Here is a 23,696-nt window from a genome sequence, read left to right as displayed (position 1 = left end):
CACCCGCAGTCCCTGAGCACCCTCCCCCATAAGTTCTTCATGTCTGCATCTCTTGACTGCCGTGGGGTGGCAGGGTATGGGAGAAAGGAGCAAGAGGTAGGTTTTCGTGGATAGAAAAAGGAAATAAACAACCGAAGCTATGGCTCTGGACAGACAATGTGTACCAATCTGGACAGACACAGGGACACGTCGGATGTTCACGAGGGGCTGACAGCTCCTCGCTGTTCTCTCAGCGCATGAATAGTTTCAAATTACTCTTAATGCGTGACATTGGCTGAAAAGTAAACTATTAACTAACTGTCGTGCTGCCCACGGAGGCTTTACGACGGCGGTGATAGCATGGGCTGTTCTTTGGTGAAGTGCGCAGAGCCTCAATTACTCGCACTCGATAGAGAGTGGAGTGCGTGAAGGACTCGAGCATCTCCCTGATCACAGAATTTCTCCACTGAGTCATTTCATACTCTGTGTGTTTTCATAATCCTTCCCCAAATACACAAACAAACATTCTTGAAGGACCGAGGGGTGGGGGCGAAAGGGGAGGGCTTTCCTTATTCCTCTTGGACAGGCACACCGAAATCCTTCACAGCAGAGACCAGCTAGATGATATTCGGGCTCACGCACCATCAACACGGTTGTCAGCCATGTAGCGTGTTCATTATGGGGCAGCATATGAGACCGAGTGAGCACAGCTGGCTCTGCAGATCTCAGGTTGCGGCTGCGGGGCTGACTGCTAGAAACATCATCTTTTCACTTAGACTCAGAGGAAATTTGATCTGGAAGTCACTGAGGGAGACCGCGGAAGCCCCACGGCGCCGAGCATATTGAGTGACTTTCACATTTCCCAGCTATAGCTCGATACAAACTTGGAGCAACACAAGCAAAATGACTATGAAAATGATATTTATGGGCTTGCCGCTAGTGTTTCCTAAGCTATATTGCTTTCGAATAATTCATAGCCCTTAATTATTTTTCAAAATAATTAATTCCCCACTCTAAAATTTTTATATATTCTTTCTTCTTCATTAACACCCCAAAAACCAGTGTTTTTATTCTCCTGTGAAGAAAAAAAAAAGGGCCACTGTAGCTAAGCAAGACTCACCATGAGAGGAAGGCAGTTAATAGTCGGAATAGCACAGTAAAAGCATCTCTTTAATCATCCGTCTTTTATGGATCTTTGGTTAAAGATTGAGTTTTATTGTGTTTGTTTTTAAATGCCATATTTAGAATTATTTTGTTTGAGACCTTAAACAAGTAGACCTTTGTTTATGCTCCAGAAGGTACCAGAAGGCAAGCCAAGGTATCCCATATGGTTCCCTTTTGGTTAACTCTTTAATTATTTTACTCCCCCACATGGAAGCAGGTAGCTAGCTCCATTCATTCTTAACTGCCGATTTAATTCACTGTTTCTCCCACAACAAAGCAGGAAGCTGGTGCTTGGTGGGGGGGGGGCGTCTTCCTTGTGGGATGAGCATCCTATCTACACCTAATATTTGTTCCTTTTACGGCCTATGCATCCCTCCTCTCTGCGCACCGTGGGGTTCAGAAGAGCTGGCCTTCACCAGACCACACCGCAGATGCCCCTGGTGTCTTCTGGATTCCAGATCAGAGTAGTGTGTCTCTGGGTTATGGATTCTCCAAATGTCTCAAGACTTCTGGTCTCACCTAACTCCTAGTGTGTCATTTCTTACAATTATATTCTAGTTTTTCTGTTTATTTTTCAAAAGGGAAAAGTGTTGGTTTTTTTTTTCTTCATTGAGATTCTATAATTCTGAAAATCATTATGACCCTGAATTAGGACACCAGGACTCTCCACAATGAGTCTTTTGTCCCCCGAAGAGGAAATTTACTTCTTCTTTTCACTCCCCCACATTGTCCTTTAAATTTTTTAAAGGGAAAAAGAATCGCCTACTCGGTCCATGTGTTCTTCTTCACGGTGGCTGCGCCATCATCTCAGAAGCCAGAGCGCCACACACGGTGAACTACAAAAGGGCCACAGGGTCAGCCACTCCACTTACGTCGGTCGTCTGCTCTGGAAGTTCGCATTGAAGATACTTTAAAATACTCAGTCCTGTGTTGCCAAAAAAAAAATCGAGGAGACAGACGCAACGAAGAGCGTGGCAGACACATAAAGCTCCCCGTCTCTGGGATATTGATGCCCTGTCAATTGGCTTAGTCCAAGTGGCTTGACTGCCTAGGCCCAACCCGCCACCCGCACCAGGCCATACGCCTCCCATTTAGAGATTTTGCCAATTCTGGATGAGACGGAATCTGTGCTCCTTGCAATCACAAAATAACTCTGACCACACGCAGCCAAGAATTTCCAGAGAACCCCCTATGGTAAACTCTAAGTTCTGAGGTGCAGGTCTTACAGAACTTTTTCCCCTTATGATGTGCCCTAAGCTGTCATCCAGTTCCCCTAGAGAAGCACCATGCATACTAAGGAGACAGGAAGTTGCTCTGTGACCTGCTGACCCCCTGAAGTTCACTGCAGACAGAGGTAGTGACATCGTCAGCCACATCCCACGTGCTCTGGTACTTCAGTCTTTTCCAACTTTCTCGTCCTTGTGTCTTGAGTTTCCATTTGCAAGTAAAGATCTAAGTACTTAATCCTTATCCCAGGTTCTGCCTTCTAGGGAATCTAGGCAAAACCAGGCCCTGTAAAAGCAGTAAGATTTATCCATCTTGCCCAACTAGAGAGTCTACAACGATTACTGAGAAATTTAGCCTCAAAGTCAGACCTCCACATTGATTGCCGAGAGCTGCCAAGTCTGAACTGATAGAGGACGCTCTTCATAAAAGATCAGGATCCGGATGCAAATGAATCTAGTCACTTTCACTTAGCTTTCATATTTGTAACAGTGGAATTTCCAAAGCTTCCGTTAGTCATTTAAAGAAATAATTTATTTTGAATGTTTATTGTTTAGTTTATAGTAGCTTAAAATAAAAATCCTAACTACATATCAGAGAACCTTGGCAAATCACCCCATTACTTACTGGTAGTTCACACCATCAGGTCTGAAAGAATCCATCAGGATGCTCCCCTGATAATGAGTATACCATTCTGCCATTGGCTCCATGATCTTCAACTTGAGCAGAGACGGACATGCCTAAACGGAGAGGTATAACCTAACACGTAAGAGGACAATGGTTTGCAGAAATACCAAGCCAAGAAGAACTGAAGTAGCTGAGGAGCCATTCCTCGAGGCAGCACCAGAGACTGTTGGGCCATCCTTGAGGGGCCGTTCCTAACTATCAGAACAATGTGGCCAGAGAGAGATGCCAAGTTCAGGCAATGTACCCTGCCCAGCTGGTTCACGGAGCAGGGGAGAGAGCATGGGGACAATGGTGGCACTTCTGACAAACCTAGCATGGGAACCACGGATTCTGTAAGATAATGGAGTCCAAGTGGGTTAACAAAGGGGTAACAGAAGAGGCCACCAGCTAAAGAAAAGAGAATTTTTATATATGTAATACCTAGGCGGACACCAACTACTGTAACAAACCTGAAAAAAAATCTCAATGGCTTACAAAGCATTAATTTATTTTTAAGTTGTTTCTTACATCCTGACTGCAATTTTCCCTCCCTCCTTCCCTCCCCGCCCCTCCCTGACACTTCCCCTCTGTCCCTCCCCCATCTGCTCAGAAAAGGGCAGACCTCCCATGGGTATCAACCAAACAGGGCATATCAAGTTGCCAGGAGACCAGGCTCCTCCCCTCTTATTGAAGCTGAATGAGGCAGCTCAGTAGGAGAACAGGGGTCCCTAAAGCAGGCAAAGAGTCAGAGGCAGCCCCCGTCCCCACTGATACAAGTCCCACACGAAGACCCAGCTACACGACAGTCAGATATATGCAGAGGACCTACGTCAGTCCCATTTGGCTCTCTGGCTGTTGCTTCAGTTTCTGTGAGGCCCTGTGAGACCAGGGTGTTGATCTGTGGTCGTTCTTGTGGTGTCCTTGACCCCTCAGCCTCCTACAATCCTCCTTCCTCCTCTTCCGCAAGGTTCCCTAAGCTCCCCCTCATGTTTGGGAAATCGCTAATTTATTCATATACTAATCCGTGTATCTGCTTCTGACTGGTTGGTAGTTCCCCTCTCTCTGATTGGCAGCTCCCCTCTCTGTGGTGATCCAGGCAGTCACCATCCATTTCATCCATGGTGCCACTATTTCTGAGTATCTCACAGTCCTCTGTCTTGTGTTTAGGACCGTAGACAAGGTACAACTGCATCGGTGATTATTAGCTGCCTTGATATATAGAACTTCTTATCATGTTACACAGACATGGTTAGAGCATGGCCACGCCCAGACAAAAGAGGAAATGAACAGGACACTTTCCACAAAGATACTTGCCTCCTCCTAGCAACCAAGATTTGTGGAAGATGGGACAGTCAGTCATTCAGTGGCTGGGGAAGCAAAGGAAAAACTCTCCTAGTGTCATAAAATTTCCAATAAAGTACCATTTACTGTGACTTTCCCATGCGTCCGAATAAACGTGAAAACTGAACTGGTTCTCTCATACAAAGTCCACCCAAAACTAGAGTCATTGTTTCCATCCTATCAGTGAAAGCCAGGAGTGCGTAATGGAAACTCCTTTTTGGAAGGGTCGTCAGTAGGATCCCGAGTCTGTTGTACTTGGTGAGTATGCAGAGCGTAATGTGCATGATCGATTGTTAGAAACTTGGCTCTGGCTCCGGGACTCTGTGTTCTTCAGCATCTGCCTTGATCACCTATGACCTCCACAGGGTTCTGGTTTTTAAATACTAGCACCCATGCACTGCCGGCTTCGGTTCTTCACCATACTCAAGGTGCTCATATCCAGCAGGGATCTCCGCTCCAGTTCTACTGTATCCGAGAGTCTCAATCTCTCTGGCCCTTCTTCACATCTTGAAATCTACGGATGGCTGCTGCAATTGAACAGTGCCATGTGTAATGTGATTGTTGCAGCGCATGCCATGCTGCAAACCTTTAAAAACAGTTTGCATTGGTCACTCATGTCCCTCTAACAAATTTACCACAAATGTCATGGACCCACAACACAGATTTAGTCTCTTACACCATTAGGGGGTCAAAGGTCCAGGACGAGCAGACTGGGACTGCTGCTCAGTGGTATAGCAACTGCTAAGCATATGCACGGCCCAGCAGTCCTACCCGGCAAGAACAAAGAGTCCAAAGTCAATGTGACTCTGCCAAAGTCCCAGTATGACCAAGTTTGTCCTTCTCAGTATGGAGCTAGGTCCTTACCTTTGCTGCCAACCACAGACAGCCGGCATTCCCTGGCCACACTCTTCACTTCCATCCACCCGCGTGCTTTCCTTCTCTCTGTTTCTTCACTCGAGGCCTCTCTCTGACCTTCCCACCCTCCCCCAGAGGGAGGGGACACCGCACAATTAGATAGCAGCCAATCAGGTACCACCAGGCCATCCTACGCTCTCAGTATGTCACCTCCGTCATGTCCCCTGCTTTGGCTTTGTGACTTAGCATCCTCTCGTTCCTGGGAAGGAGGAGACGTATGTGAGGGATATCAGTACTGAGCCAGCCGCAGTGCGAGCGACAGTCCTTGTAAACCAGAAGTTAATGCCACTAACTCGAGGGAGCCCATGCAGAACTCCAGCGCAGCGCCTGGACTGTGAGTCAGAACTCAGTAAGGCTTAGGGACGAGCGAAATCCCTCAATAAGGAAATAAGCAAATCAGCTGATAATATTAATATCTGAGTCAGTGATGCCCTATGTGGGTAGAAAACACTGGGGGATACCGAGCGTTTTTTTTTTTTTTTTTGTTTTGTTTTTTGTTTTTTTTTCCCTTGTAAAAAGCGTCTTGCTGTTTTCTGAGCATTCTGAATAGCTGGATAGGGTTAATCTGCAGAGAAAGTCTGACTTGTCTTTTTTGTTGTCTTGTGGTCCTGCTGGACCTCTTGCCTCCTTTGCTTTTTCTGCTGTGCAATGAACCTGTTACAAATTGTTAGGAGATCGTGGGCTCAGCCTCGGGCTTCCAATTGGCAGAGTCATTCACAGTAGCACAGAGCTCAACTTGACGATTTTAGAAACTTCCGCGGACACAGAGAAGGAGCCTAGCTCGAAGAATAGTATTTCTCTTTTCAAAAAAAAAAAATTCCCAATTTCTAATCTAAACCTAAAAATGTCCCGACGTTCGTTACTCTAAGGTATATTTTAGCACACTGACAGGATTGAAACTGGGTGCTACTCAGCCCAGGGAGGAAAGCAGCGCCCTAAATTCTAATCGCTTCTTTCACCAATCCAAAGGAAATCTCTCAAGGCTTCGAAAGGTTGGGGTAACAACACTGAAAATATTTTTATTTTTCACACTCCTCTGCTTTTCTTGGTTCCATCTGGGACCAGAAGCCAGCCTGCTAAAATACCAAGAGAATGGCGGTCTTCAGCGTCCCTAGCCTGACAAGAGACAGAAAGCCCAGAATGACAGTTCTCCCTCTGCTCCTCCAAGATTTCCAGGTGAATTTAGGATATTACCAAGTCTGCCCGGTCAGTGGACTGGGTGGCGTGAAAGTCACGTCCGTGATGGATTTGGTGCCTCAGCGGCGGCCATGGGTCCCTGTGACTAACTGATAACAGAGAGAATGACGTTAGAATTCACAGATTCGCTTTTGTGTGGGGATTCTGACATCTTTAAACAACACATGCTCAGAAACTCTCGTGGAGAGTTCAGTGTGGAGGTGAATGTTGACAGCTTCTAAATGCATGCGCAGGCAGGACACGGGTTCAGTTCCCTGACGAGCGTGGTGAACACTTACTGTAGGAACGAAAGCAACAAAAAGCAAGTGTGCCAAGGCCTTGAAGGAAACCACAATGATTTAGCGGAAAAAAATTTTTTTTTAAATCTCAATATTTTGCGCACACGGAGCAAACTTACCCACTGCCAGGTCCCCAAATATGGCTTCAAAGCACCACAGAGGAGCATGTGCCAGCTCCCCAGAGTCAACAGAGTGTGATAAATTTAGGAGGTTACTTGATAGCTACTTCCTGTTCCTGGTTGTATAGATAACCACCAATAATTTCTGTTGCTTACTTTAATCTACCAGACATTGTGTGATCAGGCTTTGGTGCCTGGCTCTTTACATAAACTTCTACTAAACAGGAAGGAAAGACTCTGGCAAAAGTCACACGGAGCTGCTGCCCCTGAGCCGTACAGGACTTAGAGACAGGGCAATCAGAGAGCCCTCACTTACACACCTCCCGAAGCAGCCCAGGAGGCAATGGGCTTAATTCACACCAGGAAATTATTGGTTTGCTATTTGCCTCACTCGCGTTTTAGATCATTTGAAAGCTCATGGGAGAACTTGCATCTGTGAAGGGCTTTCAACCTGTCGCAATAGACAGCAGTCGTCGCTGGACATCTGTGGTATCATCGTCCCCATTCCAGAAGTGGGTCTTCCTTCCCCAGATCACAATGACTTAAGTACCAACATTCTGAGTGAGAGGACTGATGTGTGCACTTCCATTAAAAGCGGTGTTTTTATTTCTGTGTATCTATATGTATCTAAGTTGCCTGTATGATACATGTGCCTACAGAGATCAGTAGAGGTGACAGATACCTGGAGGTGGAGTGGCTGGTGGTTGTGAGGTTATAATGGTCCTCTGAAAAGGCATTACACACTCTGAACCACTGACACATCTCTTCGGCCACAATTTACAAACTTCATCCTCAAGCATTTATTGACTTTTTACTAGAGACCTCTCCTTCTACCCCATGTTAGATATTCAGCAGCCCACAGCTTTCTGGAGTACGAGGCATCATGAAAATGAGCAGACACTAAAGGGGTTGATAAGTGTGCAATTATGAGCTGAGCAACTTGATGAGAAATAGCGTGGAAATGTGTGCATTGTGGGGCAAGCACTGGAGAATGGCTCTGCATTACAGAAGGAAAGATGATGCATGATTTCTATTCAGCCCAAGAACAGAATAGAACAATTTCAAGAGAGTCATACGCCATGTGCAGACTGAAGGCTCGTGAAGTCATTGACCAGATCAGCCTCCAACCCACCGATCAGCAAAACCACAGAGGGATGTTGTCTATTTCCCATCTCAGCCTATTTGGCTTCTCCAAGACCATCGCTGGCCCCAGAGCTTGGCCTTGTGATATCGCTCTCTCGCTGTTCTCCACTACCACATTCATGCAGGCAGCCACGTTTGTGGCCGCCTTAAGTGACCCAGTTCACATATAACTCAAGCCTCTTGTCACTACATAAGACTGTGTTGACTGATCCCCTGCAGAATGGCTCTAAAGAAATTGGCAGTGGGTCTCTGGGGAAAGTACGGCTGCTCCCCAGAGCATCAAGGGTGTAAGGCCTACATCTAGGTCACAGAAGAGACAGAACTATGCTGTGAAGGAGACTGTGTAAGTGTCCCGAGGAGAGAAAGAAATTGACCTCTAAATGCCCTGTTCCCTCTTGATCTGTTACCTTTTGTAATCTTGCTTAAGCTGGAATCTCAAGAATGAAAACGCTTCCTCAAACTCTGGAATTTAATTTTCAGTATTGGTAAGTCAGTGTTTAAAAAAAAAAAAATACTTGCAACAACTGTGAAATGTTTGCCTGGCAAGTGACGTTGCGGGCCAGAGGTCTTTCGTAAGGGGGAGATGGAGTTATGGTTGGTGTGCAGCATCAGAACCACTCTCTTGTTGAGTGAGCCAATCTAACTTAACTGTGATCCGCCTCCAAGAAGGGAGCCTCAAAAAAGATGGCAGAAAACTCTTCGAGAAACCCTTGCTTATTTCCTGATCTCAGCCAAGCTCCTTTTCCCTCAACCACACCCTTAAAGGTTTCTCCAAAGTATTTCTCTAAAGACATAAGCCGAATTACCAGACGACCTTACCTATCTTTGGAGTCAGCCAAATTCTTTCCCCTGTGTACCGTTGTTTTGTGAGACGCATTTATGGTGATGTCTTTTAAGGCTTAGACATACCCAGCTGTTTCTGCCTCTTCTACAGAACCCTTTGCAGACATCCATGTGCTTTCTATAGTTTAATCCCTGAGTTTGGGGTCCCAGAGCTTTATTGAGACATAAGACCTGTCATTTTCAATGTCCAGCCCTTCTACCAACATAAAGAGATTATCAGAATCCAACCGTTCACCTACTTCTGTTCCTGGATTGCCTTGCAGGCAACGAGTTTAATCTTATGATCTTAGTTCCATGCCACGGCCAGTGAGGGAGGATGGCTATATTTAGCTTTACTGTGTGGGCAGAGTGGTATTAAGGCTGTGTCAACAAAGGTAAAACATTCACTGTATTTAACAAACTTGTCTGCTCAGAGCTGGGGATAAGATAAATAATTCACAGGCTACAGCGGGCAAGGAACTCCGCTGCTGTGAATGAAATCAGGGGTGACAGACTATGTTTCTGAGACTGTGTGGGACTTGGCCACGGTTCCGCTGCACGAACAGAGGTTTAAAAATCAGACCAAAGTCGAAGGGCGTTGCAAAGGGAGGTGAATTGCATTGTGAAGGAATAGAGAAAGCAAAGGAGATGCTGTGTCAAGGAAACTAACAGGTGTTTGGATACAAAAGACGAAATTAAAATGGGGAAAGATACCAAGAAGAGTGGGCAGGTCCCGAAGGGATTATTGGGTGAGTTTTGTTCGTTGGTTGGGTTTATGGCTGTATGTACATACCTGTTGAGTTCATGTGTGCGAAGGCTAGGTGACAGTCGCATGGCTTGCTTTTTGCTTTGTTTCTTTGTTAGACAGGGTCTATCACTGACCTGGGACATGCCTAGAAGGCTAGGTTGATCAGGAAGCCCCAATAAGTCACTTGTCTCCACCTCCTCAACACTTGAATTACAAGTGTGGGCCACCATCCATGGCTTTTTGTAAGTAGGTTCCTGAGGTTGGAGTTCAGGTGCTCATGCTTACAAGCCATTTCCTGACTGAGCTATTTTGTTCAAACCACTTGAGAATCACAGGAGGACTCGGGGTTGGAGAGCGCTGTGGCCAGATTTCTGTTATAGAATAATGTCTAGAGGAGGGTTGGGGATGAGTCTTCTGGAGATTTTTTTTTTGACATGAGACTAGGATGGTGATTCGGGCTAGAAATAAGTCAAATGTATCGGAAGTAGAGAAGTAATGTGGTGAAGTTCTGTAGTGCAAAGGTCCCCAGGCCTTAGCACAACATAAGCCATGATGGAAATAACATTCAGACACTGGGACCCAGCATGCAGGCAGCAACACCCACCAAATGTCTCTAAATATATTAAACTTGCTGTCTGGCATCTGTTGCTCTGCCTCTGACTGATTGTTCTTAATAATTGATGTGTGTCAATCCAGGATGTGATTTTTGTGCTTAGAGTCTATCCCTGAGAAAGGTTGAGGACTGCACTTGGGTCCCAAACAGCTGTTCAGTCAGTGGAGAGTTTCCATTGGCTTGAACCTGTGTCCGTGTGGTCTTCTGTGGTGGATACTTCATAACATGTCAGTCTTACGACCAGCCAGACCTAAGGCTAATGGAGTCGGAGGAGTCCTGCATAGTTCCCATCACCTCGGGCGTGAGCTGGATATGTATGGCGGAGCAGTTTGTCATGGGTACAATCTGTGTTCTGACCCAAGTGGGTAATTAAAACAGTGCCCAGACTGGTCTTCGCCAGTTCACAGTAATAGCCGACAGGCAGTGTGGGCTGGCCCCGTGCCAAGCTCTGGTTTTGCTGTGTTCCGTGTGTGTAATGGGGAGAAGGGAGAACACGTACTCAGTGTCCACCCAGGCCGAACACAAATCTTACCCCTGTCGTTTGCTGAATGTGTGGGCTTAGACAAACCAACCCATCCTTACTTCAGTTTCTTCACCCAGAACGTGAGCAATGTAGTGCAAGTATTAGATAATTCATTATAACCCTAACTGGTGTAGGGTATGGAGAAAATTTTTGCCGGATGTGGTTGTTACTGTTAACACATAGACAAGCTCATTTAAGTTGCTCAAACTCTGCAGAGAGTATTGTCAGGTCCATCCTCTAGAAAAAGAAATGGAGGCACAGAGAACAGGCAGAGGTAGGAACAGTCAACCCCAAGGGTTGCCATTCTTTTTTTTTTTTCTTTTTTCTTTTTTATTTCTCTGTCTTTATTAACGTGGGTATTTCTTATTTACATTTCGATTATTATTCCCTTCTCTGTGTGTTCCCCTCCCCATCCTCCCCCTATTACCACCCTCCCCCCAACAATCGCGTTCACTGGGGGTTCAGTCCTGGGAGGACCAAGGGCTTCCCTTTCCACTGGTGCTCTTACTAGGCTATTCATTGCTACCTATGCCATTGGAGCCCAGGGTCAGTCCATGCATAGTCTTTGGGTAGTGACTTAGTCCCTGGAAGCTCTGGTTGGTTGGCATTGTTGTTCATATGGGGTCTCAATCCCCTTCAAGCTCTTTCAGTCCTTTCTCTGATTCCTTCAATGGGGGTCCCATTCTTAAGTGCTTTAAATTATCCACATTGTGTTTTAGAAGCCAAATTAAGGGCAGTGCCTGGCAGGGACTGTCCAGGCTGGCAGGGGGAGGTAGGAATTACACAAGGAACCTGCTGCCCCTCTAGTCAAAGTAGCACCAGACATCAGCCCTTCTCCGTCTTGTCTGTAACAGAGAAGCACCATCCATGTCCGAGGAGAGACCAGCATCTCTCTTCCGTGCTCACTGGCTCCTTAGTGCATCCTGCTGGCCCTTGGGGCCTGCATGCTTCTGGGACAGCAGCCTTTCCCTCTGGCCACTCTCAGCAGCTTCTTCCTTTCCACCTTTACTGCTATTTTCCTGTCCCAGTAAGAAACGGCCTCTTCTACAGCTGGAGTTCCCAACCTAGTTCTACGGCGAGATGCAGTCGAGTGTGCTTCAAGGGGTCTTTGCTGGGAACGAGAAAACCCTGTTTGGCTTTACCAACAACTTGTCGCATTTAGCCATAATGAGACAGCTGGGTACTGGGTTAATTCTGAACCTCAGACGTACAAAGGTAAGTTTCAGCACGTCAATATGTTTAGAGGTCAGCGGGATGGTTCAGCTGGGAAAGGAGCTTGCAGCCAGTGTGAGCTTGATCCAAGTTCTGCCTGGTGGAAATTACCCACTGACTCTACACATCTGCACAAAACCCCTCCACATCATGCAGACCCACGACAAACAGAATCCCATGAAAATCTAAATATACATGTGCGTATTGTATTTTCTGGGATGGACGTACATGGAAATGTTGTTTGTTACTCCTCTGAAATCTAATCTGAACCCGGAACTTGTAACTTCTCTGGAAGCCCTGTGTGGGATGGTGCGTACTGGTGACTCTTTTCCCACCTTACATGGTAGAGGTGAAGGGACATCATCATAGGCTCTAGAGGGAGGCTTGGCGGCTAAGAGTGCTTGCTGCTCTCCCAGAGGATCCCGGTTTGAGTCTTAGCCCACGTGTGCTACAGCAGCTCCCAGCCATCTGTAACTCGAGTTCCTGAGGCTCTGACCCTCTCTTCTGGCCTGCATGGGTGGCAGACACACAAACGTGGTGCCCGTATATACTTGCAGATAAAACGCTCATGCACATAAAAATAAAATGCGGATTCCTTTAAAGAGGTCCTCACAGTACCCATGGTTGAGACTCACTCTACAGACTGAATGAAACTGTGTGTTTATATACCAAGAGAACGCTCAAGACCAAGACGCGGTCAGTTATTCTTACCCCATAGAGCTAGAGTCACCGGGAATTCTGAGAGACTCTCAACGCTGATTTAGTTTCCAACATTTTTTTAAAAAAGCTTTAGGATAGAACTGGGCGTAGGGGACCTGCCCCCTCCCCTTGCCTGGGATAGTCTTGTGCCTCCGCAAGATGGAAATGAAAATCAAACTTGATTTTTCACCATTTTTTTTCCAAGAGACATTGGGTAAATAGCTCTCATTTCCCAGATGATTTCTATATTTCCTCGTACCTCATCTGCCCACACACTACACGCCAAGCTAAGTTGATAGAGAAGAAGAGCTGGGCCCAGGCGCCCAGGCCTTTATCATTAAAAATAATGTAGAAGCCAGATGAAGTAGGGCTCATTAATTTCCCCTTCTATCCCTGGGAAGAATTTGGCAAAAACAGATCCTCCTAAGTCAGCCAGCCATTTGTGAAGGCTATTTGCCCTGGGCCAATTATATATTACACAATAAGGGGGGCCCAATAATTAGCTAATGAATTGGTTTCTTTGGGAGACGGTCAGACCTGTCAGGGGTTGAGGAATATTTAGATTGCCTCCACGAGTCTTGCTAGAAACATCTGGCTCTTTTTTTTTTTCTTCAATCAACCTGCACCCTGAAGGGTCCCGGATTCAAAAATGATTATATTTTATGTCACTTATGTGCCTTAACAGTTTGACAAATTCGACTTGTGAGAATAAGTGATTCCATGTTCAATTTACGTTCATCCCATTTTCTTCCAAACTTCCAAAGAGAGAAAGCCATTATAGATTGATAAAAGCCACTGATTGATCTATTGATTTCCAGACCTTAAATCTCCTAGGGAAGTCTTTGTAAAGTTCGTGTTCATAAAATTCTTGTTCTGCCACAAAAGCTCCCAGTGGATTGTGTTTCTCAACTACAAGGAGAATCGTCAGGGAGGAAAAAAAACTGTGAAAATGTTTCTTTAGTATACAGCAGGCAGGAGGGCCCTCCGAAATCAGTCTCAATCTGGTTTCTTCAAAGGTTTATTTTTATTTCATTTTTGAAAACTTTTAATTTGAAGAGGGGGGAAAAGTCCTTTCAAGCACAACAACCCGTCGTGATGTGAGTGCCTTCCTGTCTCATATATAATCATGTCTGTTTGGACGTGCTGTGTGTCATGTCCGGGGCTATGGTGACACGTTGAGAACAATATTGAACTAAATAGTTTTGACAGAACAGACAGACCTTTTCTCGGGGCTCCTGCTACATTGCATATCTGCCTCTTTGTACACAACGGGGTGAGCCAGTAATGGAAGGCACAGCTTCAATGGCAGCTGCAGTGGGCAAAAGCACCATCAATGGGGCCTCTTTATTGATTCGCACTATTGCCGGGGAACAGAGGACAGATGACTCTATTTTCCAGGTTATCAGGTACATAAAAAAGTAAAGCCGCTTTTCTAAAATGTGTACTCCTGGTATAAAAAAAAAAAGATGCTTCAAGTTCTACCCATGCAGATTAATGTCAGCATTCGCGGGCTCGGCTCAAAGAACTCCATCAATCTCTGGCCCTCTTCCTGTTGCCCCATGGAGGGCTGTCTAAGTGCGTGGAGGGGATGGGGTTGTGAATGCCGGATGCGTCTGATAAGTTAGTACAGTTTTAACTCAATAATGTAAGATGTCCCTGTAGCTGTTCTGATAACCTCTTCCACCCCTGAGTCTCTGATCAGGTAGACGTTAAAAGGCTTTGTCCTTAAAGAGAACTAATTTTTTTTATTGGCTATTTTCTTTATTTACATTTTAAATGTTATAACCTTACGCGGTTTCCCCTCCAGATACCCGCTATCTCGTCCCCCCACCTCTGCTTCTCTGAGGGTGCTCCCCTACCTACCCACCTTCCCATCTCCCTGCCCTGGCATTCCCCTACACTGGGGCATTGAGCCTTCACAGGACCAAGGGCCTTTGCTCCCACTGATGCACTACAATGCCATCCTCTGCTACATATGTGGCTGGAGCCATTGGTCACTCCATGTGTACTCTTTGGTTGGTGGTTTAGTCTCTCGGAGCTCTGGGGGGGGGGGTCTGGTTGGTTGATATTGTTGTTCTTTCTATGGGGTTGCAAACCCCTTCAGTTCCTTCAGTCCTTTCTCTCTAACTCCTCCATTGGGGTCCCCATGCTCAGTCTGATGGTTGGCTGTGAACATCCACATCTGTATTTGTCAGGCTCTGGCAGAGCCTCTCTCAGGAGACAGCTATATCAGGCTCCTGGAAAGAGAACTGAATTTAGCAAGGGCAAGTATTGGCTAAAAGAACAACTGAAGAAACCTGTCCAAATGTTTTCTAGGAGGCAGAGAGGGAAGATGGGATCTGGAAGACTAGGGAAGGGGAAGGGAGGTCATTCAGCCAATACGTCCTTGCCTGGTAAAGAAGAGGTCCAGGGGTCAACCCCCAGTACCATCTAAAAAGCCAGTGAGGGGTGCATCCCAGTGCTGGGAAGGTGAGCATGGATGGGTCCCAGGAACTCAGCCAGCCATCTAGCTAAGTGCATGAGCTCCAGATTCAGCGGGAGAGCCTCTCTCAGAAACTTGAGTAATAGAGAAAGCCACCTGGTGCCAACTTTACCATCCACATGCACGTTCAGCCATGTACATGAGCCTCTGCTTCCAAATGTGCACAAACCGATATGAACACACACAAATATGCTTTACACATAAAGAAAGGAAGAAGAGCAACGTAAAGACCTGTATGCAGCAGACTTACAAACAGCCCTGTGGTAGACACCAATGGCCTTTCGCCCAGACAACATCCCTTGGGTCTCAATGAAGGGCCATGGTGCTTATACATGGGACAGCATAAAGACTTCAAGGGGATGGCTCGTGGCTAAGTGCAACCTTTGTGCATAGTTCATTGAATTTATATGATGTTACTCAAATTCGAGTAGGATTTTCTCAAGTCAGCAGATTTCTTATGATTTCTAGAATCTTTTGAATTAGAAAACAAAGGTAATCTGGGATTGGCAGGCTAATGCCCTCACTGTATCTGCCTCCCAGAGATGGAGAAAATATGGCTGAGGCTATCCATGGTTAGTGTTCTTTCCTCCTTAGATCTGCCTGATTTCTTGGCATTTGTTTTGTGGTTCTAGCAAGGACTTTTTCCTACTCTCTCTTCAAGCCAACAAAAAGCAGATGGGTTCATAGAAATCGGGGTAAAGTTCAAAGGCAGACTCAAACCAGCTTTCTAGCTGAACCTAGAAACATGGAGATGGGATCCACGTGGAAAGGGATGCAAAAATGTGTTGGTAAATTAGTGTGCTGCTCCACACAAGACCCAGCGCTTGGTGACTGAAACCACTTTTGAACACTGGGAATCTGAGAGCATGGACGGAACAACTCTTGGTTGGGGTCAAACTAAGGAGTTACCATCAGGCAGAGCTGGAGATGGGAACTTCGTAGGCTTCTTGACTCGTGGATCTGGAGTCTGGGGAAGTCCCTCAGCAGGGAAAGCAACATCAGGTCTCTACACCATCTTTGTACATAATCTTCCAAGAATAGGAATCAGACTACTAAACCAAATGCCCCCCTGTGGGCAAACTGGTGGGCAAACGACTTCCTGTGTAGATACATATGTATATGGAAGTCGTTTTGCATGCAGGGACCAGAGGTTAATGTCAGATGTCTTCTGACATTCTCCACCTCACTTTCTAAGTCAGGGCCTCCCACTGAACCTAGACCTCGGCACCAATTCGGCTAGCTCAGTGGGCTAGCATGATCCAGAATCCTCCTGTCTCTAACATCTACTACTAGCAGGTGCACACGGAAGCCTGGCTTTTACATGGGTGGTAGGGGTCTAAACTAAGGTTGCCGTTAGTTTAAAGCAAGCACTTCACCCACTGAGGCATCTCGCAACTCAAGCTGTCCCTCTTCAGGACAGCCTCAGACAGTCCAAAGCCTCACTTCTCTCCTGATTTTATAGTTCACAGCAGTGACCCACTAGTTGGTGAGGAGGCTCAATGGGTGTCCAGTCAACTGAAGAGAGGCTGGATGATGGGGAATACACCTTTGGGAAGGGTAATTTGCCACAACGAGTAATCCAGTCCAGAACACGGACAGCCTGAAGTATAGCAGAACACATCAGAGTCTCCTCAAGAAGAGGAGGGAGCAGAAAACGATGTCTGTAGACAGGAGCACCTACTCAGTGGCCTGGTTGAGTTTTCTTTACCTGCCAAAGGCTAAGGTTCACCTGCAGCCTCCCCAAGTCATGGGGAATTTTTTGCGTTCTGGGGCCCTGCTGCCAAAGCTAGGTTATTTGATATTGATTGGTTCTCAATACCCACTCAGCAAGCTTCCTTCTCATCATCTCCATGTCTTAGAAGCCCTGCAGGCTTGACCTGGCTCCTGGAATCCAGGTTGCTCTGTCCCTTCCCTTCATTCATCCTGTGTTCTCATTGAACATTAGAACTCAACTGAGGTCCAGTTTCCTTCAGGTGACCTTGTGAGCGTCTGTGGTAACCAACCCTTGTCCATTTACAAACCTTGTAAAATTCCAAAAAGGATCTTGAAACTCTTTTCTCTAAATTGTATGTTTGACTTTGACATCTGGGGAAATGGAGACTGCCAGTTGGGGGTGGCCCAGGCTTCCAAAGCCAATGGCAGGCCATGACCTCCTTGTCCGACTCTGGTTGCAATGCCCCTTTTGCTACTCAGGGGTTGACACTGGTGAGCTGTCTGCAGGCCTGGGGAAGCCTGGCCAGCAGTCATGCCTAGCTCCCCTCCGTCGCATGCAGTGTTTCCTTTGGTCTCTAGACCTATAAAATGATATGCTCGTCACTGCTCTCTACCAATGACCCTAACAACTACCAACAACTCACCTGGCCGCTGTCTAAACTCTGTCACCAAGATCTTCTCCTAGCCATCCTCACTACATCATCCCAAAGAGAAGACACGTTCAATAAATACCGGTGACTTTTGGTGATCTTCGTGTAGCAATTTCTAAGTGTCAACCTATGAACAACATCTTGACTGTTATCTCTGTTCCACAGATGGGAAAACTGCGGTATCAAAGGTCAGAGGTTAGGACATTCGCCTACATGCCAACACCACAAAGACAGAAGGCTTGCTTGGGAGTATGTTAGCCTTCTAACCCGTTGAGGCACAGAGGCACCCATACACACCACTGAGGCACTACTCATGATAACCAAGTAGTCAGCGCAGATGGCCATTAACAACTGAATGGATAAAGAAAGACACGGTGTATACACACATGGGATGTATAAAGGACAGTGCGTTCTGTAGTTTGCAGAAGACAGTGTCGAAGTGGGACAGTATTGTGAGATAGGGAATGTACCCTGCTCTGATTGATAGCTGTCATGGGCTTCCTTTCATATGCAGAATTTAGACTTAAGTACACGTGGAAGGCACGAAAGTAGAGGAAAGGTTATTCGGGAGGACAAAGGGAGTCGTGAGAAGAGAAGGTGGAAAAGAAAGAATAAGACTCTGCTGTACGTTTAAGACACATTAATATCCCAATAAAAATCGAACGTCTGAGAGACGCAGGGCTGAACACTGAGAGCATGGAGAACAGAGCTGGAAACCTCTGTTGCTCGCCGCTCACAGAGAAAAGTCTGAAGACAAAACACAGCAACAACACGTTTTGGGAAGGCTTCACCTCAAAGCAGCCCTTTACGTCTTTAAATTTATAAAACATATCTAGATGTTTTTATTTAAAAGCCACGCTGATAGAGAATTAATGTCCTGGCACGACACCCTCCAGAGGGTAATGTTACTCCTGTGTCTCGAACAGTAGTCTGTAACTATCCCTAAATGCCTACCATCTGGGTTTGATTTTTCAGGCTGCAACTCAAAATTTTAAGCGCTGAATCCAAATTGCTATCTTAATCTTTATTTTCGTCTGCAAAAGCTTTTGTGGCTAGTGTAAAGATGAATGGAATTCGAAAGTGGCCATTAGGATGACGAGCCCGTGATAGAAACTGGAGCCCACTATATAAATCTAAATCCTTCCATAAATTTAAAAGAGAATTCGCCGCTCAAAAATAAAAACATAAATCACTCTTATTTTCTGAATCATTGCCTGCTGATGATCCTACCCAGCAGGCTGAGGGATCACTATATTATTCTGGGTACAGTACGATGTTTAAATTTTCCAATAGCCTCAACTGCCCACAGGATTTACTATACCATGTACTCGCCAAGATGGAACGGACTTCTGCATAATTCCTGTGGCTAAGTATTATTGAAGCTTTTGAATGCATGGGACATTTAATATGTGCATTGAGTCCAGTAAGATCTGTTACTGAGATGAATTACGATTTTTTTTCCTTTCACACCAAACCATTGAAAGCCCAATTAGAAAGCTAACCACTTACAAGGAAGCTGTTTCTCCTCCATCTCTCCTCCTCAGTGTCCAGGCTTGGACCACAGGAATGAATTCACAGGAGAGTCAGACTGGGGCAGGCTTCAAATTCCAGACTAAAGCATCCAAGCCCCGATAGAAAACCAAGTGAATGATATAACCAAACCTGGCCAATCTGGACGTGGTGCATAAGATGTGCTCCAGTACAGTGTAACAAGGAGATAGCTCGGTCGCAAACGCAAGGACATGAGTTCAATCCTCAGTACATATGTCAGATATGGGGGTACACTCTTGTAACCCCTGCAGGGAGGAAGAAACGAGCAGACCCTTTGGACTCAAAGGTCAGACAGCAAACACCTGTTTTATTTCCAGGCCAGTGGGAGCTCTGTCTCAGAAAGAGAAATGTTGATGATGCTTTAGGAACGACCTGTGAATATGTCCTTTGGCCTCTACATGTATGTGTGCACTCGTGTGTGCATGTATATAGATGTATATAATGAATTTTGGCTGAGGATACAGTCCTGCATGGTGGGGAAGACAGGTCATAGCTTGTGATGTGACAGAGACACGCAACTGGGATTCCTCACATCTGAGTGGATCAGGAAGAAAAGAGCTAGCTAGATTCCAGGGCCCAGCTCACATTTCTAGTTTCCTTTACTTAAGTCCAGGAGTCTCACTGATTACGTCACCGATATGCAGAGTATGGCTTCCCTCCATAGTTCAGCCTCTTGGGAGATGCCCTGACACATATAGAAGTGTGTCTCCTAGGTAACCACGGATCCTATCAAAGTCAACATGAAAATGAACTATCCCGTCTCCATATCATTTCCTTCTGAGAGCTGAGTAGAGAACCTGAGATAACAAGGCTGTGTGATACGATGGAGACATCCCTACAGGAAGACGGAAGACAGGTTGCTACCACCAGGTGTGCTCCAGGCTGCTTCAGGGGACAGAGATGCAGAATGAGAAGCAGCAGAGGATAAAGGGACCACTGACTGGAGCAGAGAGTCCAGAGTCTCAGAGACTGCTCTGAGGTGTCCTCTGCCCTCTCCGCTCTCAGCACAGACCCTTAGAGAGACTTAAAAGTTTGTCCCTCTACATGGAAGATGAGACAATTGATTGGGTACATGTGCTTGTATAAACCTTTAAAATGACCTTCCTAGGACGCCAAAGATGATAATGTACAAGTTTGATAAAAATACACTATATGCGTGTTCTTTCTTCTTAATCTAACTGTAAACTTATTTCTATTTTATGGGAAGGTATATTTATCTATATCAGGAAGAGCAGATCAAATGTTAATACTATCTTCAAGTGATGATGTTGCTTTAAAATTTTATTGCCTTATAATGAGCATCTACGACTTCCAAAATATTAATTAATTAATTTATTTTTTAACCGAAGACATGCAATTAACTATTTTTCTATTCCCTGCAGGAAGGGGACAGGAAGTTACCTCTTCTAGATATCTGGCCTTTAATTGATACGTTTTACAGCAAATTAGTAATCGTGATTGTTAGGAAAAAGTCCCCAGTCTTATATCAGATCATCAGATCTGCTCGGTGCAAAAGAAATACCACAGCACCAAGATCCACAATCCCGTGGTATGTGTCTTAGGTGTCTCAGTGCCTAAGATTAAAGAATCTCAAAGGATCAAGGAGAAGCCTGAATTATTGAAATGCTAATGAAGACACGTCTCAGAGGAGATCGCGGGGCATCTCTGCAGTTTTTAAGGCTTCTGAAAACCTTTACAGAATAAACAGGGTGTTCAGTCTGTGCTTCTGCAAATGGCCGCTGTATCTGAAACTTGGGCACCCAGGCAGCTCGTTAAAAGCACAGGGTAGGGCACAAGACACCGCAGTTTCCTCTCAGAATTCACCTCGTCCACAGATCCAAAATTAGAATTCATATTTGCTTTCAGAACTAATTAATTCACCTAATCTTTAGATACATGCCACGCTAGGTGGAGTGAGCTGGTCTGGTCAACGAGAAAAACTATACAGTTAGGAAACCCTCAAAATACACTGGCCAAGAAAGTTGTACATTGATCATGTGTGATGGCAGTGTGTAAAAAAGATGTCTCCTCCCTAGGAAATTTGACCTTTAGATGTTGAATGGCTGGTGGTGACGATTCTGTATACGACAACTGAAGGGAAGAAAGGTCTCTGTCTTCCCTTAAATTCACTCTGCTTAAAAAGATCACATGTCAGAGGGTGCTCAGCCACAAATGGGATACCTACTTCACTGTCCTGCTCGAGGCTCAAGGACCATTGCAAAAGAAGGGGAAGAGAGACTGTAGGATCCAGAGGTTGGAAAGATATGGAGTTAAATAGTGTTTCTGGGCCTTACTGGACCACGACACTCAAACTCACAACAGCTGTGATTACCTGCATACCACCTACATGAGATCAAGTCATGAGCCACTTCTAACTCACCTGACTGAGGAACGAGGACAGTTGATGATTTTGGGGCAAGGACACCCAGTTTTATTCAAAGACCTTAGGTAATAGAGGAATCATGTAGTGGATGGCCCTACACACGTAAGCTTACAGACCACACAACTGGGAGTCCAAGGGTTACTAAAACAATAGAGAAAAGGGACATGAAGTTGCAGGGCAGGAAGATGGGGCCAGATCTGGGAGGAGTTAAGGGGAGGTATTGGGATGGATATGATGAAAATATATCTTATAAGTTCTCAGGGAATGAATAAAAATATTTCATTCTCTATCAGAGAATGGCCATAAATAGTCTAAATGGCAGGGAATATATACCATACACATTTTAACTGAGTATGTGTGTGCATGTGCATGTGTGTGTGTGTGTGTGCATGTGCATGTTCATGTGTGTGTGTGTGTGTGTGTGGTGTGTGGTGTGGTGTGTGTGTGTGTTTGTGGTGTGTGGTGTGTTCATGTGTGTGTGATGTGTGTATGTGTATGGTGTGTGGTGTGTTTGTGTGTGTGTATGGTGTGTGTGTGTGTGGTGTGATGTGTGGTATGGTGTGTGAGTGTGTGTGTATGTGGTGTGTGTGTGTGGTGTGTGTGAATGTGTATGTGAATGCATGTGTGTGTGCATGTGCATGTACATGTGTGTATGTGTATGTACGTGTGTGTGTGAGTGTGTGTGTGTATGTGTGTGCAAGCATGTGAGCAGATGGGAAAAATGATGAAAGATGAGCAGATATGTAGAAAGGTAAAAATATGAATTCCATGCACAATATACATTAAAGTCACACTGGCTTTCAGGAAACACATTTATCAGTAAAAAGAAAACCACTAACAAGCTTAATTAAAACACCCCCTAATAGGCTATGAACTATGCGTCATTGTTACTGTTTTCCTATTGGTCTGCCCTCTAAAGTTGTCTGGATGCCAAACATAACCATCGGAAAGAAATCCAACCTTTTCCATGGCTTTTCGCCTCTCCTCGAACACCAGAGAAGAGAAATCAAATGCTTTGACCCTCGTTACTGATAGTTTCGTGTACAATGAAATGATTAGACAGTCGTTCTGATTAGAAACGTGAATGTGGAGACTAGCACACGTGTACTTTAGCATTAGCATGCCCGTGTACAGCTATATCTACAGTGCAGACTTGAACAAGACTTAGCTGAAAATTCTTAACTTGAAATCATGACCAGACAATGGCACTAGCCAAGTCAGGGGGAGAACAGTAAAAAATTAATGCATGGGTGTTTTTGCAGTTTTTTATGTTTGGCGCTAACTTTAAGGGTCATAACCATACAATTGGTTGCAAATCAGATTTTCCTATAAAATAGTTCATAATTCCAGAAAATTTTGGACCAAAGGGGATCCCCAACGTATTTCATAAATGACATTTCCTTCTCTACAAGTTTCTTTACCCCACACAAATGACTTCTTTCTGGTCTAGTTCAGTGAATACTTTTCTGATTTCATTCTAATACTTTTCTGATTTCATTCTTAGTTCTATCATGGTTAGCATATTAGCATAAACAAAGATCTACTAGAGAGAAACTTGACTTGGCATGCACAAAAGGCCTCTTACTTTGATTTAAACTTATAGGTACAATATAAATTTCTATGAAATCACAATTTACTGACAGGTTAGCCATGGACACAAACACAAGGTTGTGATAGCTTGTGTTGTTTCCAAGCATTGTCTTTCTTTCTGTTTCCTGGATATTTTATGTATTTACAGTTCAAAATGTTATCCACTTACCCAGTTCCCACCTCTCCCATCTCCCCTCCCCCTGTTTCTATAAGGATTCTCCCCCTCCCATCCACCCTTGGCCACCTCATTGCTCTGGCCTTCCCCAACACTGGGGAATCAAGTCTTCACAGGACCAAGGGTCTCTCCTCCTGTTGATGCCAGACAAGGCATCCTCTGCTAGATGTGTGGCTGGAGCCATGGGTCCCTCCAGGTGTACTCATTGGTTGGTGGATGAGTCCCTGAGAGCTCTGGAGGTCTGGTTGGTTGATATTGTTGTTCTTCCTATGAGGTTGCAAACCCCTTCAACTCCTTCAGTCCTTTCTCTAACTCCTCCATAGGGGTTCCTTTGTTCAATCCAATGGTTGGCTGCAAGTATCCTCATCTGTATCAGTAGGGCTCTGGCAGAGCCTCTCTGGAGACATCATTATCAGCCTACTGTCAGCAAGCACTTCTTGGCATCAGCAATAGTGAATGGGTTTGGTGGCTGCACATGGAATAGGTCCCCAGGTAGGGCAGCCTTTGGA

The 23,696-nt window shown here is 45.3% G+C and overlaps 1 pseudogene; it reads left to right on the top strand.

Moving 5' to 3' along the window:
* Window positions 1-11,812: 11,812 nt before the first annotated feature.
* Window positions 11,813-23,696, top strand: part of LOC116903659 — a 67,935-nt pseudogene continuing 56,051 nt past the window's right edge.

This window comes from Rattus rattus, chromosome 6 (assembly GCF_011064425.1).
Source record: "Rattus rattus isolate New Zealand chromosome 6, Rrattus_CSIRO_v1, whole genome shotgun sequence".
Classification (NCBI taxonomy): domain Eukaryota; kingdom Metazoa; phylum Chordata; class Mammalia; order Rodentia; family Muridae; genus Rattus; species Rattus rattus.
Note: the sequence above shows the minus strand (reverse complement) of the source record. Positions and strands in the feature narration are given on the sequence as shown.